Consider the following 24,917-nt stretch of genomic DNA (forward strand, 5'->3'; position numbering starts at 1 on the left):
CCTGTATACCCTGGGCTATATAATCTGACCTGCCCTCTGCCCCAGTGCCTGAGCAATGTTGTGTCTTTCCAGTTTTTGTCTTGCAAACGGTTCCTTTGCAGTATCAAGTATCTGTGTCCGGTTCTCGCGCCAAGTCAAGTGTCCGTGACGACTTCACCATCTGTGTCCGGTGTCCTAGCCAATCCAGTGTCTGAGACCACTGCACTACTCCTGTCTGGTGTTCGAGCCAAGTCCCATGTCCGAGATGACTGCACTACTCCAGTCTGGTGTTCAAGCCAAGTTCCATTATCCAGCACAAGCCTGCTTCCGATGGTCCACTACAAGTCTTATACCCAGGTACTCTTGTCCGAAAGTCTTTCATTGAATCTTGTCTGGCCAGCTGCTTCTCCACTACGGCGGAGCGGCCCACTGGGTCCACATACCCCACAGCTATGACACTTGGATTTCCTCATTTATTAGGCTGGATTCACACCTGTGTCACTGCTGTCCGTTGTTTTGTTATTCATCAGAGGAGCCGAACAAGGGAAACCCATAAGCTATGGTTCCGTTGCACCATGGACACCAACGGTGGCCGACGAAACCCATTGACTTTAATGGGTTACATTGGCTTTCCGTCCGTCGGGGTGTCTGTGGTTTTACCGGAAACAATAGTGCAGTATTCTGCGTTGTTGTCTCCGGTAATCTCGGCTGGATTTGCGAGGGAGGCCCCTAAAGGAGCCTCCAATGCAAATGTGAACGAGGTCTTACTCATAAAATGAGGTCTGATTATAATTGAAGTCACAATTATAGTCAAACACAATCTAACTAAACTAATAACACACAAATAGTTGTACTGTTCATGTCTTTTTTTTTTTAACACATTGAGTAAACATCCAGAGTGCACAGTGAAAAAGTAAGTGAACCTCCATGTTTTCCAAGAGCTAATTGGCAAAAGGTGTTTGCCCATTAAATATAGACACGCAAAGCCAAATATTTTCTTCTCAAGAAAGATTGATTAGTATGAACCATCCCTGATAAATTGTGCCATGTAAAAAGTGATCAGGACTGTTGCTGACCTACTGTAGTTTGAGGCCACATTACAGGGGCTTTGGGATTCCTCTGATAACATTTTATACCAGTTATTTAGAATCACAATAGTTTTATTTAAAATACATAATTTTTTTCTGCAATTCTGTTTAGACTGAATGCAGTGAGGTAAGCAGCTATGACAATAACTAGAAATATCTGTAAGGCTATGTTCACACGGGGTATTTTGCCGAGTTTTTTGACGCGGAAACCGCGTCGCAAAACTCGGCAAAAACGGCCCGAAAACGCCTCCCATTGATTTCAATGGGAGGCGTCGGCGTCTTTTTCCCGCGAGCGGTAAAACTGCCTCGCGGGAAAAAGAAGACATGCCCTATCTTCGGGCGCTTCCGCCTCTGACCTCCCATTGACTTCAATGGGAGGCAGGAGAAAGCGTATTTCTCGCTGTTTTATGCCCGCGGTGCTCAATGGCCGCGGGCGAAAAACGGCGCGATAATCGCCGCGAAAATCGGCGTGCAGGGAGAGGAATATCTGCCTCAAAGTTCCAAACGGAATTTTGAGGCAGATATTCCTCCCCCAAAATACTCCGTGTGAACATAGCCTAATAGTGTCAGCCTCATTGTTGAATTCTTCATTTTTTTACACAGTACCTTTCCAAGCTGCTGACTATGGTCTTTAATTATTCATGATAATATTCAGCATCTTTGCCAATTCCTGTGCGAGTACTTCCAGCTTGTGCTGGGAGCCAATGCTTTTATTAATCCGCCTTAGAACTGGATTTATTTAGAAAATCTTTGTTCTGTACATGAGTATTGGTTTAATGGTTTCACGGTGTGAAAGGCAATGGAAATGAAATGTAAAAACAATTTGTGCTACTTCGCTATATGTGGCAAGTTTCATAATCTCACTATTTGCATAGGTTAAAGTTGTGTCTTCTTATGCTACATTTCGAAATAAGATGTTGCTATTGGAGAGATTTATCCAAACTGGATCTATCAAAGATACAGAAACACCCAAGCGTTTTCAAAAATATATACTGTATATATATTTTTTACTGCTACTTTTTGAGTATTAATTAGTCTTGCCGATTCTGACGAAGCTAAGATATGGGGAGTTTGATCGGATTCTCCCACTGAAGCTGTCCCTGTGCTGAAGACAAGGAGGGAACACACTGGTCATCAGTGATTTTTTTGCCTAGCAAAAAAATTGACTTAGCAAGGTTGATGAATCTGATTTAGACCACCTGATTCTGTAGAGTGACAATAGTGGACTGCTGGAATATGTTTACATCATCTAAACATGAAGCATTCAACAGCTATGACATGTCCACAAATGCCTTTCTAACGAAAAAAATTTCACATATTTTCAATAGTAATTATTTGCTAATTGCACAGAATGCAACAGACGATAAAACAAAACAATTACAGTAATTCTTTCATAGCTCCATGCCCTGAAGGCCAATGCCAATAACATGTGCAATACAATGAACTGAAGGTTCCCCAAAAATAGATTTGAACTTGATTTTCATAACCTTTAAAATATAATGGACCCCTTACAGCCAGATGTATGCCAGTGTAAGAGCAGTGGTTTGTTTGGCAGTGCATGAATGCAGCACTAATTTATAATATTTATGCACCAGAAGCTTTGAATTATACGCTCTGTAATAACAGAATAATTATGTGGGACCTACTACAGTGATTTCAACGGACGAAAGTCAAATTCTGCATAAATATAGTGTGACAAATACAGGAATGTACTGCATTACACAGGCTTGCTTGTTTATAAATAGGTTGTGCCTGGCATTTTACAGTTGTTTATGTAGCACGTTTAGGAACTAGACACATGGATTGCTTGAAAGTCATGGGCGGGGTCAGATTATAGGGAGGGCAAAAGGGGGCAAATGCCCTGGGACCCCCCCCCCCAATCTTGGGGGCCTTCACCACACCACCAGCCTCAGTGTAATGATGGGGGTAGGGAAACAGACAAGTGAGCCCTAATCTACCCGCCACTCAGTCCCTGCCTACTTGCAATGACCCGCCCTAGGCGACGGGGTACAACTGGTCGACGGTCCCTACGCTCAATAAGTGCACGACAGACAAACAGACAAGGGTACACAGAAGCTAAGGGAAATGGGGCAGTTGCCCACGGCAACACCGTGAGCAACAAGAATGGTGAACGAGCCGAGTCAAACCAGAAGTGTACGAGGTACCAAACGCAGAGCAGGAGAGTAGTGAACAAGCCGAGTCAAACCAGGAGTGTACGAGGTACCAAACGCAGAGCAGGAGAGTAGTCAGTAAGCCAGGGTCAATATGAAGCAGGGTCAAATAGTTCAGAAGCTGCAGCAGGGCCAGGAAACCAAACGAGAAGAATCACAAGCAAGGAGGAACAGGAAAGGCAGGTATAAATAGACAGAGGGCGGGAGCTAGCTCCGTCTGGCCAGGCTGTGATAGGCTCTCCCACTCCTAAGCCTGCCATCCTGAGTGGTGGAAGATGGAGTCAGTCTCACAGACATAGAAGCAGGTGCAGACTGATTACCTATGGGCGTTGACACAGAAGCTGTGCCTGGCAGATCCTTTACAGTACCCCCCCTTTTATGAGGGGCCACCGAACCCTTTCTAGGTGGACCTGGTTTATTGGGGAAACGAAGGTGGAACCTCCTGACCAATACCCCAGCGTGAACATCCCGGGCGGGTACCCAAGTCCTCTCCTCAGGCCCGTATCCTCTCCAATGGACCAGGTACTGGAAGGAGCCTTGGACCATCTTGCTGTCCACAATCTTGGCCACCTCGAATTCCACCCCCTCAGGGGTGAGAACGAGGACAGGAGGTTTCCCCGAGGGAGCCAAGGACGGGGAGCAGCGTTTAAGGAGGGAGGCATGAAGCACGTCGTGTACTCGAAAAGATGGGGGCAACTCCAGTCGGAAGGAGACAGGATTGAGGACTTCAATGACCTTGTACGGCCCTATAAACCGGGGTGCAAACTTCTTGGACGGGACTTTAAGGCGCAAGTTCTTAGACGATAGCCACACCAGATCCCCGACCATAAACAAGGGGTTAGCAGAACGTCTTCTATCTGCCTGAGTTTTTTGTATGCTCTGGGACACCTCTAGGTTCTTCTGAACCTGGGCCCAGACTGTGCACCGTTCCCGATGAACGACCTCTACCTCGGGATTGTTGGAACTACCAGGTGAAACGGAGGACAACCGTGGATTAAACCCAAAATTACAGAAAAAGGGGGAGACCCTTGACGAGTAACTGACAAGGTTATTAAGGGAAAATTCGGCGAGGGGAATGAAAGAGACCCAATCATATTGACAGTCAGATATAAAACACCTTAAATATTGTTCTAGAGACTGATTAGTCCTCTCAGTTTGGCCATTAGTTTCAGGATGGAAGGCAGAGGAGAAGGACAGATCAATCTCCAACTTTTTACAGAAGGCTCTCCAAAACAATGAAACAAATTGTACCCCTCTGTCAGAAACAATATTGACAGGGACCCCATGGAGACGCAGGATGTGTTTGACAAACAAGGTAGCTAACGTCTTAGCATTGGGAAGTTTCTTGAGGGGCACAAAGTGGCACATCTTACTGAAGCGGTCTACTACAACCCACACCACCGACTTGCCTTGAGATGGAGGCAAATCGGTGATAAAATCCATGGAGATATGGGTCCAAGGTCTCTGGGGAAAGGGCAAAGAACGTAGTAAGCCCGCTGGTCGGGATCTGGGAGTCTTGGACCTAGCACAAACCTCACAAGCGGCGACGTAGGCCTTAACGTCTTTAGGTAACCCAGGCCACCAATAGTTTCTGGCAATGAGGTGCTTGGTACCCAGGATGCCTGGATGGCCAGATAGTGCGGAGTCATGATTTTCCCTAAGTACACTTAGCCGGAATTGCAGGGGAACAAACAGCTTGTTCTCAGGAAGGTTCCCGGGAGCTGAACCTTGATCAGCCGCAATTTCAGAGACTAAATCAGAATCAATAGAGGAAATGATTATACCTGGAGGCAAAATACAAGCAGGATCTTCCTCCGAAGGAGGGCTGGCCATGAAGCTACGCGCCCATCGAGCTTGTCTCGGGTTTAGCCTCCGGGCAGATTCTAGGAAAACCAGATTCTTGTGGTCGGTAAGGACCGTTACCTGGTGCCTAGTCCCCTCCAGGAAGTGGCGCCACTCTTCAAATGCCCATTTAATGGCTAAGAGTTCGCGGTTGCCAATATCATAGTTACTCTCAGTGGGCGAAAACTTCCTGGAGAAGTAGGCACAGGGACGGAGATGGGTGAGGGACCTGGTACCCTGGGACAAGACAGCCCCCACTCCCACCTCGGATGCGTCAACCTCCACGATAAATGGCTCCATTTGGTTGGGCTGAACCAGCACCGGGGCCGAGATAAAGCACTTCTTAAGGACCTCAAAAGCCTGGACAGCCTCAGGAGGCCAGTGGAGGAGATCAGCACCTTTGCGAGTGATTTCTGTAAGAGGCTTAGCGATGACCGAGAAGTTAGCAATAAATCTCCTGTAATAATTGGCGAACCCCAAAAAGCACTGTAACGCCTTCAGGGAGGCAGGTTGGACCCAATCCGCCACAGCCTGGGCCTTGGCGGGGTCCATGCGGAATTCGTGAGGAGTGAGGATTTGACCCAAAAATGGTATCTCCTGCACCCCAAACACACATTTTTCGGTCTTCGCAAACAGTTTGTTTTCCCGAAGGACCTGGAGCACCTTCCTGACATGCTCAATGTGGGAGGACCAGTCCTTGGAAAACACAAGTATGTCATCAAGGTTCACTACAAGAAATTCCCCCAGGTAATCTCTTAAAACCTCATTTATGAAATTCTGGAAGACCGCGGGAGCATTACACAACCCAAAGGGCATGACGAGGTATTCGAAATGACCTTCGGGCGTGTTAAACGCAGTCTTCCACTCATCCCCCTCTTTGATGCGGATAAGGTTATACGCCCCCCATAGATCAAACTAAGAGAACCATTGGGCCCCCTGAACCTGATTAAAGAGATCAGGAATCAAAGGAAGGGGATACTGGTTCCTTACAGTGACCTTATTCAAGTTACGGTAGTCAATGCATGGCCTAAGACCACCATCCTTCTTCCCTACGAAGAAGAAGCCAGCACCTACCGGAGAAGTAGAGGGGCGAATGTAACCCTTGGCCAGGCATTCCTGGATATACTCTCATGGCTTCACGTTCGGGACAAGAGAGATTAAATATCCTACCCTTAGGGAGCTTAGCTCCTGGTACCAAATCGATAGCGCAATCGTATTCTCTATGAGGAGGTAACACTTCGGAGGCCTCCTTAGAGAAAACATCAGCGAAGTCCTGAACAAACTCAGGTAGCGTGTTCACCTCCTCTGGGGGAGAAATAGAATTAACAGAAAAACATGATGTCAAGCATTCATTACCCCATTTGGTAAGATCCCCAGTATTCCAGTCAAACGTGGGATTATGCAACGTCAACCAGGGAAGGCCTAAAACCAAATCGGACGATAATCCCTGCATCAACAGTACAGAGCACTGCTCCAAATGCATGGAGCCAACAAGGAGTTCAAAAACAGGGGTATGCTGCGTAAAATAACCATTAGCAAGAGGAGTGGATTCGATACCCACTACCGGGACAGGTTTAGGCAAATCAATCAGAGACATAGCAAATTCCACAGACATGATATTAGCAGAAGACCCTGAATCCACGAAGGCACTGCCGGTAGCAGACCTACCACCAAAAGAGACCTGAAAGGGAAGCAAGATTTTATTACGTTTCATATTCACGGGAAATACCTGTGCGCCCAAGTGACCTCCCCGATGATCACTTAGGCGCGGAAGTTTTCCGGCTGCTTATTCTTACGCCTAGGACAGGTGTTTACTTGATGCTTGTCATCCCCACAATAGAAGCAGAGACCATTCTTCCTGCGGAACTCTCTACGTTGTCGGGGGGACACGGAGGCTCCGAGTTGCATAGGTACCTCCGAGTCTTCCGTGGAAGAGCGAAGCAACGGAACCTCGGGAGGCATCATGGGGGAGTCAGAGGGGAAAACACAAAAACGTTCAAGTTGTCGTTCCCTGAGACGTCGGTCAAGTCGTACCGCTAAAGCCATAACCTGGTCTAGGGAGTCAGAAGAGGGATAGCTAACTAGCAGGTCTTTCAGGGGGTTCGACAAACCCAACCTAAACTGGCACCTTAAGGCAGGGTCATTCCACCGAGAAGCTACGCACCACTTCCTAAAGTCAGAACAATACTCCTCAACAGGACTCTTACCCTGACGTAAGGTCACCAGATGACTCTCGGCAAAGGCAGTCCTGTCAGTCTCGTCATAAATGAGTCCGAGAGCAGAAAAGATCAACGGAGGAAAGTTCAGGGGCGTCAGGAGCCAAGGAGAAGGCCCATTCTTGGGGCCCTTCCTGGAGTCGGGACATAATTATACCCACCCGCTGGCTCTCAGAACCTGAGGAGTGGGGCTTTAAGCGAAAATAGAGCCTACAACTCTCCCGAAAGGAGAGAAAAGTCTTCCGGTCCCCTGAGAACCGGTCAGGCAACTTGAGGTGGGGTTCAAGAGGTGAGGTGAGGGGCACTACCATGGTAGTATCAGGCTGGTTGACCCTCTGAGGCAGAGCCTGGACCTGTAGGGAGAGACCCTGCATTTGCTGAGCCAGGGTCTCAAGGGGGTCCATAGTAGTGTGAGGGACCAGGGTAGACTAGGTGTAAAGGATCTGCCAGGCACAGCTTCGGGGGTTAACTCCCAGAACTAATCAGTCAGCACCTGAGACTACATCCCTGAGACTGACTCCTGCTTCCACCATTCAGGCTGGCAGGCTTAGGAGTGGGAGAGCCTATCGTAACCTGGCCAGACTCAGCTAGCTCCCGCCCTCGGTCTATTTAAGCCTGCCCTTCCTGTCCCTCGGTGCTTGTGATTCTTTCCTTGTGGTTTCCTGGCCCAGCTACAGCTCCTGCTATTTTTGATCCTGCTCCATACAGACCCTGGCTTACCGACTACTCTTCTGCTTTTCGTTTTGTACCTCGCACACTCCTGGCTTGACTCGGCTCGTTCACCACTCTGGTTGCTCACGGTGTTGCCGTGGGCAACTGCCCCTTTTCCTTGCTTGTGTTCCTTTGTATGTTTGTCGTGTTTGTCGTGCACATACTGAGCGCAGGGACCGCCGCCCAGTTGTACCCCGTCGCCTAGGGCGGGTCGTTGCAAGTAGGCAGGGACAGAGTGGGGGGTAGATTAGGGCTCACTTGTCCGTCTCCCTACCCCCTGCCATTACATAATCACAAGCCCATACCTAGTCTACCCTGGTCCCTGACACCACTATGGATCCCCGTGAGACCCTGGCTCAGCAAATGCAGGGTCTCTCCCTACAGGTCCAGGCCCTGGCTCAGAGGGTCAACCAGCCTGATGCTACCCTGGTAGTTCCCCTCACCGCACCTCTTGAACCCCACCTCAAGTTGCCCGACCGGTTCTCAGGGGACCGGAGGGCTTTTCTCTCCTTTCGGGAGAGTTGTAGGCTTTACTTTCGTTTAAAGCCTCATTCCTCAGGTTCTGAGAGCCAGCAGGTGGGTATAATTATGTCCCGGCTCCAGGAAGGGCCCCAAGAGTGGGCCTTCTCCTTGACTCCTGACGCCCCTGAACTTTCCTCCGTTGATTGTTTCTTTTCTGCTCTCTGACTTATTTATGACGAGACTGACAGGACTGCCTTTGCCGAGAGTCAGCTGGTGACCTTAAGTCAGGGTAAGAGACCTGTTGAGGAGTATTGCTCTGACTTTCGGAAGTGGTGCGTAGCTTCTCGGTGGAATGACCCTGCCTTAAGGTGCCAGTTTAGGTTGGGTCTGTCGAATGCCCTGAAAGACCTGCTAGTTAGTTATCCCTCTTCTGACTCCCTAGACCAGGTTATGGCTTTAGCGGTACGACTTGACCGACGTCTCAGGGAACGACAACGTGAACGTTTATGTGTTTTCTCCTCCGACTCCCCCATGATGCCTCCCGAAGCTCCGTTGCTTCGTTCCTCCCCGAAAGATCCAGAGATACCTATGCAACTCGGGGCCTCCGTGTCCCCCCAACAACGTAGAGAATTCCGCAGGAAGAATGGTCTCTGCTTCTACTGTGGGGACGACAAGCATCAAGTGAACAACTGTCCTAAGCGTAAGATTGCAGCCAGAGAACTTCCGCGTCTAAGTGATCATCGGGGAGGTCACTTGGGCGCACAGGTATTTCCCGTAAATAGGAAACGTACTAAGATCTTGCTTCCCTTTCAGGTCTCTTTTGGTGGTAGGTCTGCTACCGGCAGTGCCTTCGTGGATTCAGGGTCCTCTACTAATATCATGTCTGTGGAATTTGCTATGTCCCTTGCTATGCCTCTGATTGATTTGCCTAAACCTGTCCCGGTAGTGGGTATCGACTCCACTCCTCTTGCTAATGGTTATTTTACACAGCATACCCCTGTTTTTGAACTCCTTGTTGGCTCCATGCATTTGGAGCAATGCTCTGTACTGTTGATGCAGGGATTATCGTACGATTTGGTTCTAGGTCTTCCCTGGTTGCAGTTGCATAATCCCACGTTTGACTGGAATACTGGGGAGCTAACCAAATGGGGTAATGAATGTTGTACGTCATGTTTTTCTGTTAATTCTATTTCTCCCCCTAAGGAGGCGAATACGCTACCCGAGTTTGTTCAGGACTTCGCTGATGTTTTCTCTAGGGAGGCCTCCGAAGTGTTACCTCCTCATAGAGAATACGATTGCGCTATCGAATTGGTACCAGGAGCTTAGCTTCCTAAGGGTAGGATATTTAATCTTTCTTGTCCCGAACGTGAAGCCATGAGAGTGTATATCCAGGAATCCCTGGCCAAGGGTTACATTCGTCCCTCTTCTTCTCCGGTAGGTGCTGGCTTCTTCTTCGTGGGGAAGAAGGATGGTGGTCTTAGGCCATGCATTGACTACCGTAGCCTGAATAAGGTCACGGTAAGGAACCAGTATCCCCTTCCTTTGATTCCTGATCTCTTTAATCAGGTTCAGGGGGCCCAATGGTTTTCTAAATTGGATCTACGGGGGGCGTATAACCTTATTTGCATCAAAGAGGGGGATGAGTGGAAGACTGCGTTTAACACGCCCGAAGGCCATTTCGAATACCTCGTCATGCCCTTTGGGTTGTGTAATGCCCCTGCGGTCTTCCAGAATTTCATAAATGAGATTTTGAGAAATTACCTGGGGATTTTTCTGGTAGTGTACCTTGATGACATACTGGTGTTTTCCAAGGACTGGTCCTCCCACATTGAGCATGTCAGGAAGGTGCTCCAGGTCCTTCGGGAAAACAAACTGTTTGCCAAAACCGAAAAATGTGTGTTTGGGGTACAGGAGATTCCATTTTTGGGTCAAATCCTCACTCCTCATGAATTCCGCATGGACCCCGCCAAGGTTCAGGCTGTGGCGGAATGGGTCCAACCTGCCTCCCTGAAGGCGTTACAGTGTTTTTTGGGGTTCGCTAATTATTACAGGAGATTTATTGCTAACTTCTCGGTCATCGCTAAGCCCCTTACGGACCTCACTCGCAAAGGTGCTGATCTCCTCCACTGGCCTCCTGAGGCTGTCCAGGCTTTTGAGGTCCTTAAGAAGTGCTTTATCTCGGCCCCGGTGCTGGTTCAGCCCAACCAAATGGAGCCATTTATCGTGGAAGTTGACGCATCTGAGGTGGGAGTGGGGGCTGTCTTGTCCCAGGGTACCAGGTCCCTCACCCATCTCCGCCCCTGTGCCTACTTCTCCAGGAAGTTTTCGCCAACTGAAAGTAACTATGATATTGGCAACTGCGAACTCTTAGCCATTAAATGGGCATTTGAAGAGTGGCGCCACTTCCTGGAGGGGGCTAGGCACCAGGTAACGGTCCTTACCGACCACAAGAATCTGGTTTTCCTAGAATCTGCCCGGAGGCTAAACCCGAGACAAGCTCGATGGGCGTTATTTTTTACCAGATTCAATTTTTTGGTTACCTATAGGGCTGGGTCTAAAAATATTAAGGCTGATGCACTGTCGCGTAGCTTCATGGCCAGCCCTCCTTCGGAGGAAGATCCTGCTTGTATTTTGCCTCCAGGTATAATCATTTCCTCGATCGATTCTGATTTAGTCTCTGATATTGCTGCTGATCAAGGTGCAGCTCCCGGGAACCTTCCTGAGAACAAGCTGTTTGTTTCCCTGCAATTCCGGCTAAGGGTACTTAGGGAAAATCATGACTCCGCACTATCTGGCCATCCAGGCATCCTGGGTACCAAACACCTCATTACCAGAAATTATTGGTGGTCTGGGTTGCCTAAAGACGTTAAGGCCTACGTCGCCGCTTGTGAGGTTTGTGCTAGGTCCAAGACTCCCAGGTCCCGACCAGCGGGCTTACTGCGTTCGTTGCCCATTCCCCAGAGACCTTGGACACATATCTCCATGGATTTTATCACCGATTTGCCTCCATCCCAAGGCAAGTCGGTGGTGTGGGTGGTGGTGGACCGCTTCAGTAAGATGTGCCACTTTGTGCCCCTCAAGAAACTACCCAACGGCAAAACGTTGGCTACCTTGTTTGTCAAACACATCCTGCGTCTCCATGGGGTCCCTGTCAATATTGTTTCGGACAGAGGGGTACAATTTGTTTCATTGTTTTGGAGAGCATTCTGTATGAATTTGGGGATTGATCTGTCCTTCTCCTCTGCCTTCCATCCTGAAACCAATGGCCAAACGGAGAGGACTAATCAATCTCTAGAACAATACTTAAGGTGTTTTGTCTCTGACTGTCAATTTGATTGGGTCTCTTTCATTCCCCTCGCCGAATTTTCCCTTAATAACCGGGTCAGTAACTCGTCAGGGGTCTCTCCTTTTTTTTGTAATTTTGGGTTTAATCCACGGTTCTCCTCCGTTTCACCTGGTAGTTCCAACAATCCCGAGGTAGAGGTCGTTCATCGGGAACTGCGCACAGTCTGGGCCCAGGTTCAGAAAAACCTAGAGGTGTCCCAGAGCGTACAAAAAACTCAGGCTGATCTGGTGTGGTTGTCGTCTAGGAACTTGCGTCTCAAGGTTCCGTCCAAGAAGTTTGCTCCCCGGTTTATTGGGCCGTATAAGGTCATTGAGGTCCTCAATCCTGTCTCCTTCCGGCGATGAGTTGCCCCCATCTTTTCGGATACACGACGTGTTTCATGCCTCCCTCCTCAAACGCTGCTCCCCGTCCTTGGCTCCCTCGAGGAGACCTCCTGTTCCCGTCCTCACCCCTGAGGGGGTGGAATTCGAGGTGGCCAGGATTGTGGACAGCAAGATGGTCCAAGGCTCCCTCCAGTACCTGGTCCATTGGAGAGGATACGGGCCCGAGGAGAGGACTTGGGTACCCGCCCGGGATGTTCACGCTGGGGTATTGGTCAGGAGGTTCCACCTGCGTTTCCCCAGTAAGCCAGGTCCACTTAGAAAGGGTCCGGTGGCCCCTCATAAAAGGGGGGGTACTGTAAAGGATCTGCCAGGTACAGCTTCGGGGTTAGCTCCCAGAACTAATCAGTCAGCACCTGAGACTACATCCCTGAGACTGACTCCTGCTTCCACCATTCAGGCTGGCAGGCTTAGGAGTGGGAGAGCCTATCGTAACCTGGCCAGACTCAGCTAGCTCCCGCCCTCGGTCTATTTAAGCCTGCCCTTCCTGTCCCTCGGTGCTTGTGATTCTTTCCTTGTGGTTTCCTGGCCAAGCTACAGCTCCTGCTATTTTTGATCCTGCTCCATACAGACCCTGGCTTACCGACTACTCTTCTGCTTTTCGTTTTGTACCTCGCACACTCCTGGCTTGACTCGGCTCGTTCACCACTCTGGTTGCTCACGGTGTTGCCGTGGGCAACTGCCCCTTTTCCTTGCTTGTGTTCCTTTGTATGTTTGTCGTGTTTGTCGTGCACTTACTGAGCGCAGGGACCGCCGCCCAGTTGTACCCCGTCGCCTAGGGCGGGTCGTTGCAAGTAGGCAGGGACAGAGTGGCGGGTAGATTAGGGCTCACTTGTCCGTCTCCCTACCCCCTGCCATTACACTAGGTATATGGGCTTGTGATTATGTAATGATGGGGGTAGGGAAACAGACAAGTGAGCCCTAATCTACCCGCCACTCAGTCCCTGCCTACTTGCAACGACCCGCCCTAGGCGACAGGGTACAACTGGGCGACGGTCCCTACGCTCAATAAGTGCACGACAGACAAACAGACAAGGGTACACAGAAGCTAAGGGAAATGGGGCAGTTGCCCACGGCAACACCGTGAGCAACAAGAGTGGTGAACGAGCCGAGTCAAACCAGGAGTGTACGAGGTACCAAACGCAGAGCAGGAGAGTAGTGAACAAGCCGAGTCACACCAGGAGTGTACGAGGTACCAAACGCAGAGCAGGAGAGTAGTCAGTAAGCCAGGGTCAATATGAAGCAGGGTCAAATAGTTCAGAAGCTGCAGCAGGGCCAGGAAACCAAACGAGAAGAATCACAAGCAAGGAGGAACAGGAAAGGCAGGTATAAATAGACAGAGGGCAGGAGCTAGCTCCGTCTGGCGAGGTTGTGATAGGCTCTCCCACTCCTAAGCCTGCCATCCTGAGTGGTGGAAGATGGAGTCAGTCTCACAGACATAGAAGCAGGTGCAGACTGATTACCTATGGGCGTTGACACAGAAGCTGTGCCTGGCAGATCCTTTACACTCAGGATGTATCACAGCAACTACAAGTCCGGGATCTGAGCACTGTTATCTGTGCATTGTATAAGCACTATTATTTAGGCAGTGTGTTTTGCTGTTATTAGGGTACTTACTGTATGGCATAATTATTTAAACACTATATCTCTCTGCTATTTTGGTATAGTGATTGCATTATTTTGTGTATTATATGGGTGTATTATTTGCTCACGGAATTCCTTAGACCTTAATCCAGCTCTGATCAAGAGCTAAAGATTTATAATTTTGCGTCATAGATGGGCAGACTGCCTTGCCAATCTAGGCACGCCGAACTGTCTTGATATGTGCAAAGATACAGGCACCTTTACTTTTGCCCTTCTCAGTTTGTGAGTAGTCATGTGCCCACTTAAAGTCCATAAATGTTTAAAGCAGTAGTTCTTGTTTCTGTGTTGTCATTGGAGCCCAGCAAAAAAATGAAATAAAAATAAAAAGACTGTTAATTTACCTAGTTATAATAAGAAAAAGTCAAACTAATCCTTCTGCCACTTATAACTAATGTACTGTAAGCCTAAATATACACTTTGCATAGGCAGAGATCTAAATTTGTAGGTTGAATTTAAAGGTGACATTTCAATTTTGTTCCCTACTTTATTTTAGACCTGTAAAGGTTCATATACTGCTCCATGTGAGAACAGCATGCGATAGAGAAAGAGCCACCTATGCCTTTTTATTTTTTATTTATTTTTATAAACTGTGGAGCATACACCATGACATTTAATCTCTTCCCGAAATTTGACATAGTTACATCATAGCCTGGAAGGTTGAGTATGGAGCGGGCTCACGGGCTGAGCCCACTCTATACTCAGAGGGTGTGGGGCATATGTTACAGCCTACACCTTAATGCAGTGGCCGGGATTAGAGATGACTCCGATCCTGGCCAATTAACCACTTAGATGCTGCAGGCAATAGCAACCGTGGCCTCTAAGCCATTTGAAAGATTCGAGGAGCCCTCTCTGTTGGTCCATTCGACGCGATCGTGGGGTGCCTATGTTTGTCATCGCAGTCTAGGGGCCAACTGAACTATTTCAATATATCATTATTTAACCAGCACGCTGAAAGCCGTAAAAAAAAAACCAGAAATGAATATGCCAAAATTACTGTTTTTTGGTCACAAAAATGTAATAAAAAGTGATCAAAAAGTCTTATGCACCCCAAAATGGAACAAAAAACCTACAGATCGCCCCGCAAAAAACAAACCCTCACACCGCTCAATCGACAGAAAAATAACAAAATATGGGTCTCAGAATATGGAAATACAAAACAAATTATTTCAAAAAAATAAGCAGAATAAAGCTAACGTGTCATTATAAAAGCACCATGCGTTTTTTTTCCATTTCATCCCACAAATAATTTTTTTCTCCCCAGTACATTAGATGGTACAATAAATGGTGTCGTGAAAAACTACAACTTGTCCTGCAAAATACATGCCCTCATTAGGCTATATCGACAGAATAAGAAAAATGTTATTTTGGAATGTGGGGAGAAATAAAACTAAAATAAAAAACCCAAACTGCTGCAGTGGCAAAGTGTTAAACGACTGACAGGTGAAGTAAATAACATTGTTATCTCATTATAATATCACCATTCAAGGGGTGGGAAATAATAAGGATCAAGTGAACAGTCAGTTCTTGAAGTTGATGTGTTGAAAGCAGGAAAACTGGGCAAGCGTAAAGATCTGAGCAACTTTTACAAGGGCCAAATTGGGATGGCTAGACAACTGGATCAGAGCATCTCTAAAATGGCAAGTCTTGTTGACTAAACCCTGTATTCAGTACCTACTAACAGTGGTCCAAGAAAGGACAACAAGTGAACTGGCATTAGAATTACGGGCGCCCAAGGCTCACTGATGCACGTGGAGAGTGACAGCAAGTCAGTCTGGTCTGGTCTCATCCCACAGAGAAGCTTCTGTAGCACAATTTGATGAAAAAGATTATGCTGGTGTTAAGGATCTACCAGGCACAGCTTCTGTATCTACGCCCATAGGTAATCAGTCTGCACCTGCTTCTATGCCTGTGAGACTGACTCCATCTTCCACCACTCAGGATGGCAGGCTTAGGAGTGGGAGAGCCTATCACAGCCTGGCCAGACGGAGCTAGCTCCCGCCCTCTGTCTATTTATACCTGCCTTTCCTGTTCCTCCTTGCTTGTGATTCTTCTCGTTTGGTTTCCTGGCCCTGCTGCAGCTTCTGAACTATTTGACCCTGCTTCATATTGACCCTGGCTTACTGACTACTCTCCTGCTCTGCGTTTGGTACCTCGTACACTCCTAGTTTGACTCGGCTTGTTCACTACTCTCCTGCTCTGCGTTTGGTACTTTGTACACTCCTGGTTTGACTCGGCTCGTTCACCACTCTTGTTGCTCACGGTGTTGCCGTGGGCAACTGCCCCTTTTCCCTTGCTTCTGTGTACCCTTTTCTGTTTGTCTTTCGTGCACTTATTGAGCGTAGGGACCGTCGCCCAGTTTTACCCCGTCGCCTAGGGCGGGTTGTTGCAAGTAGGCAGGGACTGAGTGGCGGGTAGATTAGGGCTCACTTGTCTGTTTCCTTATCCCCATCATTACAGCTGGTTATGATGGAAAGTTGTCAAAACTCACAGTGCATCGCAGCTTGCCTTGTTTGGGGCTGCATAGCAGCAGACCTGTCAGGGTGCCTATGCTAACCCCTGTCCACTGCCCAAAGCACCTACAATGGGCACCTGAGCATTAGAACTGGACCATAAAGCAATGAATGAAGATGGCCTGGACTGATGAATCACGTTTTCTTTGTGGATGGCTGAGTGCATGTACGTCACGTGCCTGGGGAAGAGATAACACCGGAATGCACTATGGAAAGAGAGCAAGCTGATGGAGGCTGTGATGCTCTGGGCAATGTTTTGCTTAGTCCTGGCATTCATGTGTCTGTTGCTATGACACGTTTCACTGACCTAAACATTGTTGCAGACCAAGTACATCCCTTCATGACTATCGTTTTCCATAATGGCAGTGTCCTCTTTTAATAGGCAGAAAAAGAAAGCTGGAACCAGCGCTGAGAGTGGTGAATCTGTTAAAAACTGGAAACTTCTTCCAAGTTTTAATAATAGTGACGGGCAGGTAATGTCCAAAGTACAGAGAGTGATGAGAAAATAGGCGGTAGCCTACGCGTTTCAGACCCCTGCTGGGTCCTTAGTCATGGCTTATGACTCTTATGCGGGAACACTAAGAAACGGAATACTAAAGGAACAGAGCCCACTTAGGAGATAGTTATAGGTTACATAAAAATTATTTTTTTCACCCACTTCCACCAGGTATTACTGGTTTAATAGTTGAAATGCTGGTGACAGGTTCCTTTGAAGTATCTGTTGCTAACATCTTTGGTGCCAGATACTGCAAGACACCTTCAGAGGTCCATGTCTCAACGGTTCAGAGCTGTTTTGGCGGCACACGTGACCTACACAATATTAGGCAGGTGATATTAATGTTATGTCTGAACAGTGTAGGTTTTCAACCCCTTACAGCTGCAGCCAGTTTTGGCTTTTCTGACAGAGTCCCATTTTTTAAATCTTATGTTAAAGGGGTTGGGGTAATAGCGGGATTCACTGGTTAGTGTCACCCACTATTACTACCTCCTTTCTAATTAGGGTCACTAGGGTTATGCCTAGTTCCCCTACCTTTTCCTTATACTAACTTCGATCTAATTGCTTTTGCTGCTACTCATGGGAATAAGACCGTATAGTAAATAAAGGTAATATTTAATAACATACAGTAATCACTCATATATAAAATACAGTAACTAATCACAGTACAGTATAAACACGGTATCACAATCCTAATTATACCGCCACCCACTTACCTAAACTTACATAGAAGTTACGTTACAACACACATAAGTTACTTGTAATTCTCACACGCTCACTATCTCTGTCCCACTTCCTCCTAAAATAACTTTCCCTATACACTAAGGGTTAATACGGGATAAGGAGGAACAAGGGGAATGGGTTTCTGTGTACCTGGGGATGTGCAGGTCAAGGGTCACTGCAGGGTACTTAGGGCAGCAAGGGCTCACAGGGACTGCACGGGTTCAGCAAGGGGTTAACTCAGGGGCTGCAAGGGATAGTAAGGGTTAACTCAGGGTAGTAATGGGTTAACTTCAGGGACAGCAAGGGTTAACTTCAGGGACAGCAAGGGTTAACTTCAGGGAATGCAAGGGTTAACTTCAGGGACAGCAAGGGTTAACTTCAAGTGCACCAAGGGTTACTCAGGGAAGCATGGGTTAACTTAGGGACAGTACTCAGGGAGAGCAAGGGTTAACTTCAGGGACGCAAGGCTTACAGTTCTCAGGGAGAGCAAGGGTTAACTTCAGGGACAGCAGGAGGAGACCGGGAGAGAGAGGGTTAAGTGTAGCTGTTGCTACACTTGATACTTAGCGTGTCGTTGGTGGAGCAGAAGCAGGAGAGTAGCAGGAGCAGGAGCCGTCGATGGAGGAGAGGCAGAACAGGAGAGGTGAGCTGGTCCGTGGTGGTTTGGGAGGCAGGCAGGTCCCAGCTGCTCCTCGTTGGTGGAGTGGTCTTCAGCTAGCTCCAGCTGCTGAGCGGACCGACACAGGGCTATTTAACCCTGCCGGTACGCTCGCAGCGGGGGACGAGTGGCGCTCGCAACCGGCTAGCATGGGTCGGCATGATGATAATGTATCACCAGCCGACTCATGAGCGCCCGCGCGTAATCCCGCGAGATCGCGCGCGGGAGATTTGAAATGGAGACAGGAGATAAAACTATCCCCTGTCTCCATGGTTTCCAAACAAAGAAGGGCAATGCTTTGTTTACCACCGTTTCTACAGCCCTGGCTCATGAGACATTATAGGTATTATACATACACATACATACTATATAGAAAAAAGCAGAGGATTGGAGCAGCACTGTGAATAAATGCCTGACTAGGCTGGTGCAAAGCTTCAAAAATAAAGGAGTGACCTCTCCTTATGTGTTAGATATCCAAAAAAGAGAACGTGAAGCAGCACTCAAATAAAGTGAATTTATTCATCCAACATGGAACCACAACATTTCATCTCCTCTATGAAGGCATTTTTTGGATAACATACTATATATATATATATATATATATATATAGGGACACTTCCCTTTACAATCCCCCTGTTGTCGGGGTTTGTGGGGTTCTATTTACCCCCTCAACCTCCCTGGTAATGGTCTGAGATGGAAGGAAGTATACTATTGGACCTAGATACTCGACATCAGCTATCTCCTCAAGGACACCTTCCCGCCAGTCCTCAGACTCTGGAGTCTAGTGTCCAAAGAAACGAAACCTCACAGTCCATACAATGAAGATGAAATTAAATCTCCTAGTCCATAGAACAAAGCCTCAAAGTCCATAGAACCAAGTTGAAATGAAACCTTCATGGTCCATAGAACGAAGAAACCTTCATAGTCCATAGAACGAAGAACCTTCATAGTCCATAGAACGGGGTTGAAATAAAACTCACAGTCCATAGAACGAAGCCTCAAAGCTCAAAAAAACGAACAAAGCTCATACGAAAACCTCAAAGTTCATGAACCGCAGATTTCTTGTTCTTTCTTGCTTGGAATTTCTTTCCCTTGAGAGGCGTCAGCAGGTCTTTCCAGTGGCCAATACAATTTTAGCATGCCGACCCGTGTAAGGCTACTTGTGCCCTCACACGGTCAGCCTTGGAATGGCATAGCCCGCCTTTCATCAACCTTTTGTACGTGATCCATTACTTTTCCCAGCATCTTGATTGAAGACGAAACAATCTTTGTGAGCCGATATCCAGGTTTCTATCATGGCAGGTTAACATCTCCGAGGAGGAGATGATGTCTCAGTACCCAGGAATCAATTGTGGGGCGGAGCATCGCCTTCCATTTCCCCTCTGACATTCAATCCATCATCGTATTGACCATACCAGTTCTCAGGTTGAGGTGGCAAATACCTACAAGGGTGTGTGAATACCTTACCTGTCCCTAAGGGTTCCTACACACTACCGAATCATACAAACAAAGTGAAAAATAACCAAACATACAAAAATATTCCCCCCAAACCATAGGTATATGTACATATAGAGATTCATGCTCAAACGGCATCTCTCACTACTACTCCATAAACACGTGCAAGGTACACATGCAAATGGGGTAACTACAGGCCTGCCTACACGTACACACTCACTCGCTGTGGGATGGGCACGTCCTCACTGAGTATGCTTATGTTGCATACACATATCAACACCTAGAATGTCAATATGTACTCCTTGAAAGTTTTTGTACGACCCATTGATTCAGATTTACACTTTACAAATATATATACACACACAATAAACAATTCTGGGTCGCAGAACTGTATCATTATATCCTTAGACCCCGTCTACTAATGTATTCGAGGCTTTCTGCTTGACCTCGTTGTTTTTGGTCAACCAGTCCTTTCATTCGTTGGTACACGCAAAACAGTCCAAGGTACATAATCGCCACAAGAGTGACAAGGATTATCGCTGGGTGGATGAGCAAGTTGAAGAAGGAAGTGGCCTTGGGACTATATCCGAACAAGCTCTCCCACCAAGACACTTCCCAGCCCGCCTCAAGTTTGTTCACAATTACTGTGATCTTTTTAGTGTAATTTTCCAACTGAATAGTAGCTTTGTGTTGGGAATCTTTCAGTTTCTCCACGAGATCCTCTTCCTCATTGAAGTCTAGCAGGAGCTTTCTTAGTTTGATGCCAAAAACAAGAGGAATCGTCTGGAGTCTCACAGGGGTGTCTGGACGGATGTCAAGCCTCTTTTCAGGAGTCACAGGAGTTCTTCCCTTCTGATCAACCACATCAACGCCTAATACGGGATTAAGGGTACAATGTGCTCCTGGGAGGAGTATGCCTCTTTCAGAGCAGTTAGTCGTGTGGCATTCTGCATTAGATACCAGCACCAATATCCTTGACCCATGTCTTGAGGAAGGCATTGGATTAGCCTTCATATCACAAGACCCCTCGGTATCCCAACACAAGGTCAGGATATCTGAGGGGAGCTGTGGATGAAGCACTGTTATTGTGGTTCTTCCCAATTCTCAGGTTTGTGGAACTATATCGATGTCTTACCAAACCCATTATCTTAAAATCAAGATATGGGTGTAATGCCAGGGATATCTCCCCCTGTCCAAACTTTCCTAAGTTTCCTAACTCCAGTTAAACACAAAAGAATCAGCCATACTGTTATTCGCTGTATTTAATCGCATTAGGCCTCAGATTAAATTGTGTTACCTGTCTGAACCCCCCAGGTCTAGGTGCACAGAATAACATAAAACACTACACCGTGAACTTATGTTACCTGTTAGCACTGCTCAACCTGAGTTCACAGTATAATAACAACTTCAACGTTATCCTAATAGAGATCAATTAAAACATTGGGCGCAAATACACCACTATCCAATGGTTGATTCTCCAGTTGTTTTCCTGGAGTGGTTTTCTGATTATGCATTATAAATACAGGTAACACCTATATAGTATAAATACATATTATTGATAACCAGGGATACACCACAATAGAATCTGTGCACGAACCACAAAATGAAAACACAAATGAAAACAAACGGACAACTGGGGACAAACACAATAGACCATAAACACACATTACAGACATAACACCTGACTGAACATGCAATTTATGGGCAAATTCCTAAACTCCTCCCCAGTTGTGGTTGGTCATTTAGACCCTTGAGTACGTGGCGGATCACATAAGGCTGTAAGGAGACTCTTATGCAGCCATTTTGTCTAAACCCACGTTTTGTTGTGACGTGGCCATTTTCTATTGCCATTTCGCTGTGCTTTCCATGGTTGCTTATGCCGTGGCAGTTCCTCGCATTTTGTCCCATCTGACCACATTTAAAGCATTTAACAGGACCACATTGCTTAGTACCCAAAGACTTGCAGTACTTCGCAATGTGGCCTGATCCGGCACATGCAAAACATTTAACAGTACATTCTCTGCTTGACTTGAGGCAGTCAACAGTGCATGATCTCTTAAAGTTCTGCATGGCTAGGGACGCACTTCTAAATATAGTACGCTTACATCTGCGTAACACTTTCGACCAATGTTACCTTCAGGATTCCGGATGGGATCACGATTTGGGCCATCCGATCCATCACTCTTACTACTCCCCCCTTTTTGCCCTGTAGAGGGCAAACTTACAGCAGAATCAAGCCTTGAAAAAGACAAGGCCGGTAACATTTTTGAGAAATCATTTATGATGTTTTGCATACTGACAACCAATTGTGACCTAGTAGCAAGCTCATCATTCAACTTGGCAATGATCGCATCCATAGATGCCGCCTTATCCTTAAACGCATTGATCACAGCATAAGACCCAGTCAGCTGTGCAGCAATATCATCACCATGATTTTTCAAATCTATCACCTGCGATTCCAGCATGCAAATTTGCTTATCTCTATCAATTTTACATTGGGCATTCTCTGCCAGTTGTGTCTACAAAGCACAAACCTGCTTCACATTGTTGACACAACACTGGCAGTAAATATTTGGGGAATCACTGTAATGTCGGGGTAGGGAGACAGACAGGTGAGCCCTAACCTACCCGCCACTCAGTCCCTGCCTACTTGTACGGCCCGTCCTATGCGACGGCGTACAACTGGGCGACGGTCCCTACGCTCAATAAGTGCACAACAGACAAGGGTACACAGAAGCGAAGGGAAATGGGGCAGTTGCCCATGGCAACACCGTGAGCAACAAGAGTAGTGAACGAGCCGAGTCAAACCAGGAGAGCACGAGGTACCAAACGCAGAGCAGGAGCGTAGTCAGTAAAGCCAGGGTCGATATGAAGCAGAGGTCAATAGTAATAGCAGGAACAGCAGAGCCAGGAAACAAGAGAGAATCACAGGCAAAGACAAACAGCAAATTAAGGTATACATAGACCGAGGGCGGGAGCTAGAACCATCTGGCCAGGCTGTGATAGGTTCTCCCACTCCTCAGCCTACCAGCCTGAGTAGTAGCAGATCGAGTCACTCTATCAGACCTAGGAGCAGATGCAGACTGATTAACCACGGGCGTCGACACAGAAGCTGTGTCTGGCAGATCCTTTACAATCACTCTTTATTTCTGAGTGATCAGGCTTCCACGTCTCCTCATACACAGATTAATTTAGCGAGCATGTGGAGACGTTTGGAGGTTTTGTTAAGAAAACTCCTCTTGCTAATACACAACTTATCATGTGCATAAGCCTCGTCCAGCAGAGTGGTCCACAGCATTCTTGCTGACTTGTATGTTGTAGGTGTTACTGGATTAAATTTACTGTTTTTGGCGAGGTGTTTAAGTGTGGAGAAGTCCATACTCACTGTTCCAGAAGTCATCTCCGTCTGCGTTGTCCCCCACTGTTTTGAAAAAGGTCCTTTTCTTCCGGAACGCCTTTTCCCGATCAGCTGGATTTCACTGGAAGAACACAGACGTTGATACTTCTGCAAACTCTTTTGTATAAGTTGCTCGCTTGCTTGACAATTCGTCACCGTAGAGCAGCACGCCGCAAAGCAAAATAAAAGACGTTAATACCTCAGAAAATAAAACAAAAAACAATAGGTTCGCTGATCAATTGTATCCTTTATCAAGCCTTAAATAAAATTGTGTTACTCGTCTAAACTTAAAAAAGGTCTAGGCGCACAGTATAACCCAACACTACACCGTGTACGTACATTACCTGTCCACGCCTATCTGCAGTTCACGTTTTAACACCATTTTATTGTACACAAGACAGAAATAAATTGAAAACAGTTAAGGCTGGCTCACCAATGTTAAAGGGGGTGGGGTAATAGCGGGATTCACTGGTTAGTGTCACCCACTATTACTACCTCCTTTCTAATCAGGGTCACTAGGGTTATGCCTAGTTCTCCTACCTTTTCCTTATACTAACGTCGATCTAATTGCTTTTGCTGCTACTCATGGGAATAAGACCGTATAGTAAATAAAGGTAATATTTATTAACATACAGTAATCACTCATATATAAAATACAGTAACTAATCACAGTACAGTATAAACACGGTATCACAATCCTAATCATACTGCCACCCACTTACCTAAACATACATAGAAGTTACATTACAACACACATAAGTTACTTGTAATTCTCACACGCTCACTCTCTCTGTCCCACTTTTTCCTAATATAACTTTCCCTATACACTAAGGGTTAATACAGGATAAGGACGAACAAGGGGAATGGGTTTCTGTGTACCTGGGGATGTGCAGGTCAAGGGTCACTGCAGGGTACTTAGGGCAGCAAGGGCTCACGGGGACTGCAAGGGGTTAACTCAGGGACTGCAAGGAGTAGTAAGGGTTAACTCAGGGCAGTAATGGGTTAACTTCAGGGACTGCAAGGGTTAACTTCAGGGACTGCAAGGGTTAAATTCAGGGACAGCAAGGGTTAACTTCAGGGAATGCAAGGGTTAACTTAGAGCACGGGTTAACTTCAGGGACAGCAAGGGTTAACTTCAGCGGCACCAAGGGTTACTCAGGGAAGCAAGGGTTAATTTAGGGACAGTACTCAGGGAGAGCAAGGGTTAACTTCAGGGACGCAAGGGTTACAGTGCTCAGGGAGAGCAAGGGTTAACTTCAGGGACAGCAGGAGGAGACAGGGAGAGAGGATTATGTGTAGCTGTTGCTACACTTGATACTTAGTGTGTCGTTGGTGGAGCAGAAGCAGGAGAATAGCATAAGCAGGAGCCGTCGATGGAGGAGTGGCAGGACAGGAGAGGTGAGTCGGTCCGTGGTGGTGTGGGAGGCAGGCAGGTCCCAGCTGCTCCTCATTGCTGGAGTGGTCTTCAGCTAGCTCCAGCTAGCTTCAGCTGCTGAGCGTACCGACGCAGGGCTATTTAACCCTGCCGCTACGCTCGTAGCGGGGGACGAGTGGCGCTCGCCCCCGGCTAGCATGGGTCGGCATGGTGATAATATAAACTAGAGAACAAAAAGAGTCCATACATATCAAAGTATGAAAAAATTGACCATCTTTATTGATAACATCAAATACAAAAAATAACAAAAACAATCTAAAATAAGTCCTTGTCTGGATCACCAATGTATACATTGATCAAGGTATATATATATACATTTTGTATATAGTATGAAAGATTTATTAGCTCAATGTAACTCCAACACAGGGTGCATCTATATTGGTGGTTTGAGATACATGTTTTCA

Source organism: Rhinoderma darwinii, chromosome 4 (genome assembly GCF_050947455.1).
Source record: "Rhinoderma darwinii isolate aRhiDar2 chromosome 4, aRhiDar2.hap1, whole genome shotgun sequence".
In the NCBI taxonomy this organism is placed as follows: Eukaryota; Metazoa; Chordata; class Amphibia; order Anura; family Rhinodermatidae; genus Rhinoderma; species Rhinoderma darwinii.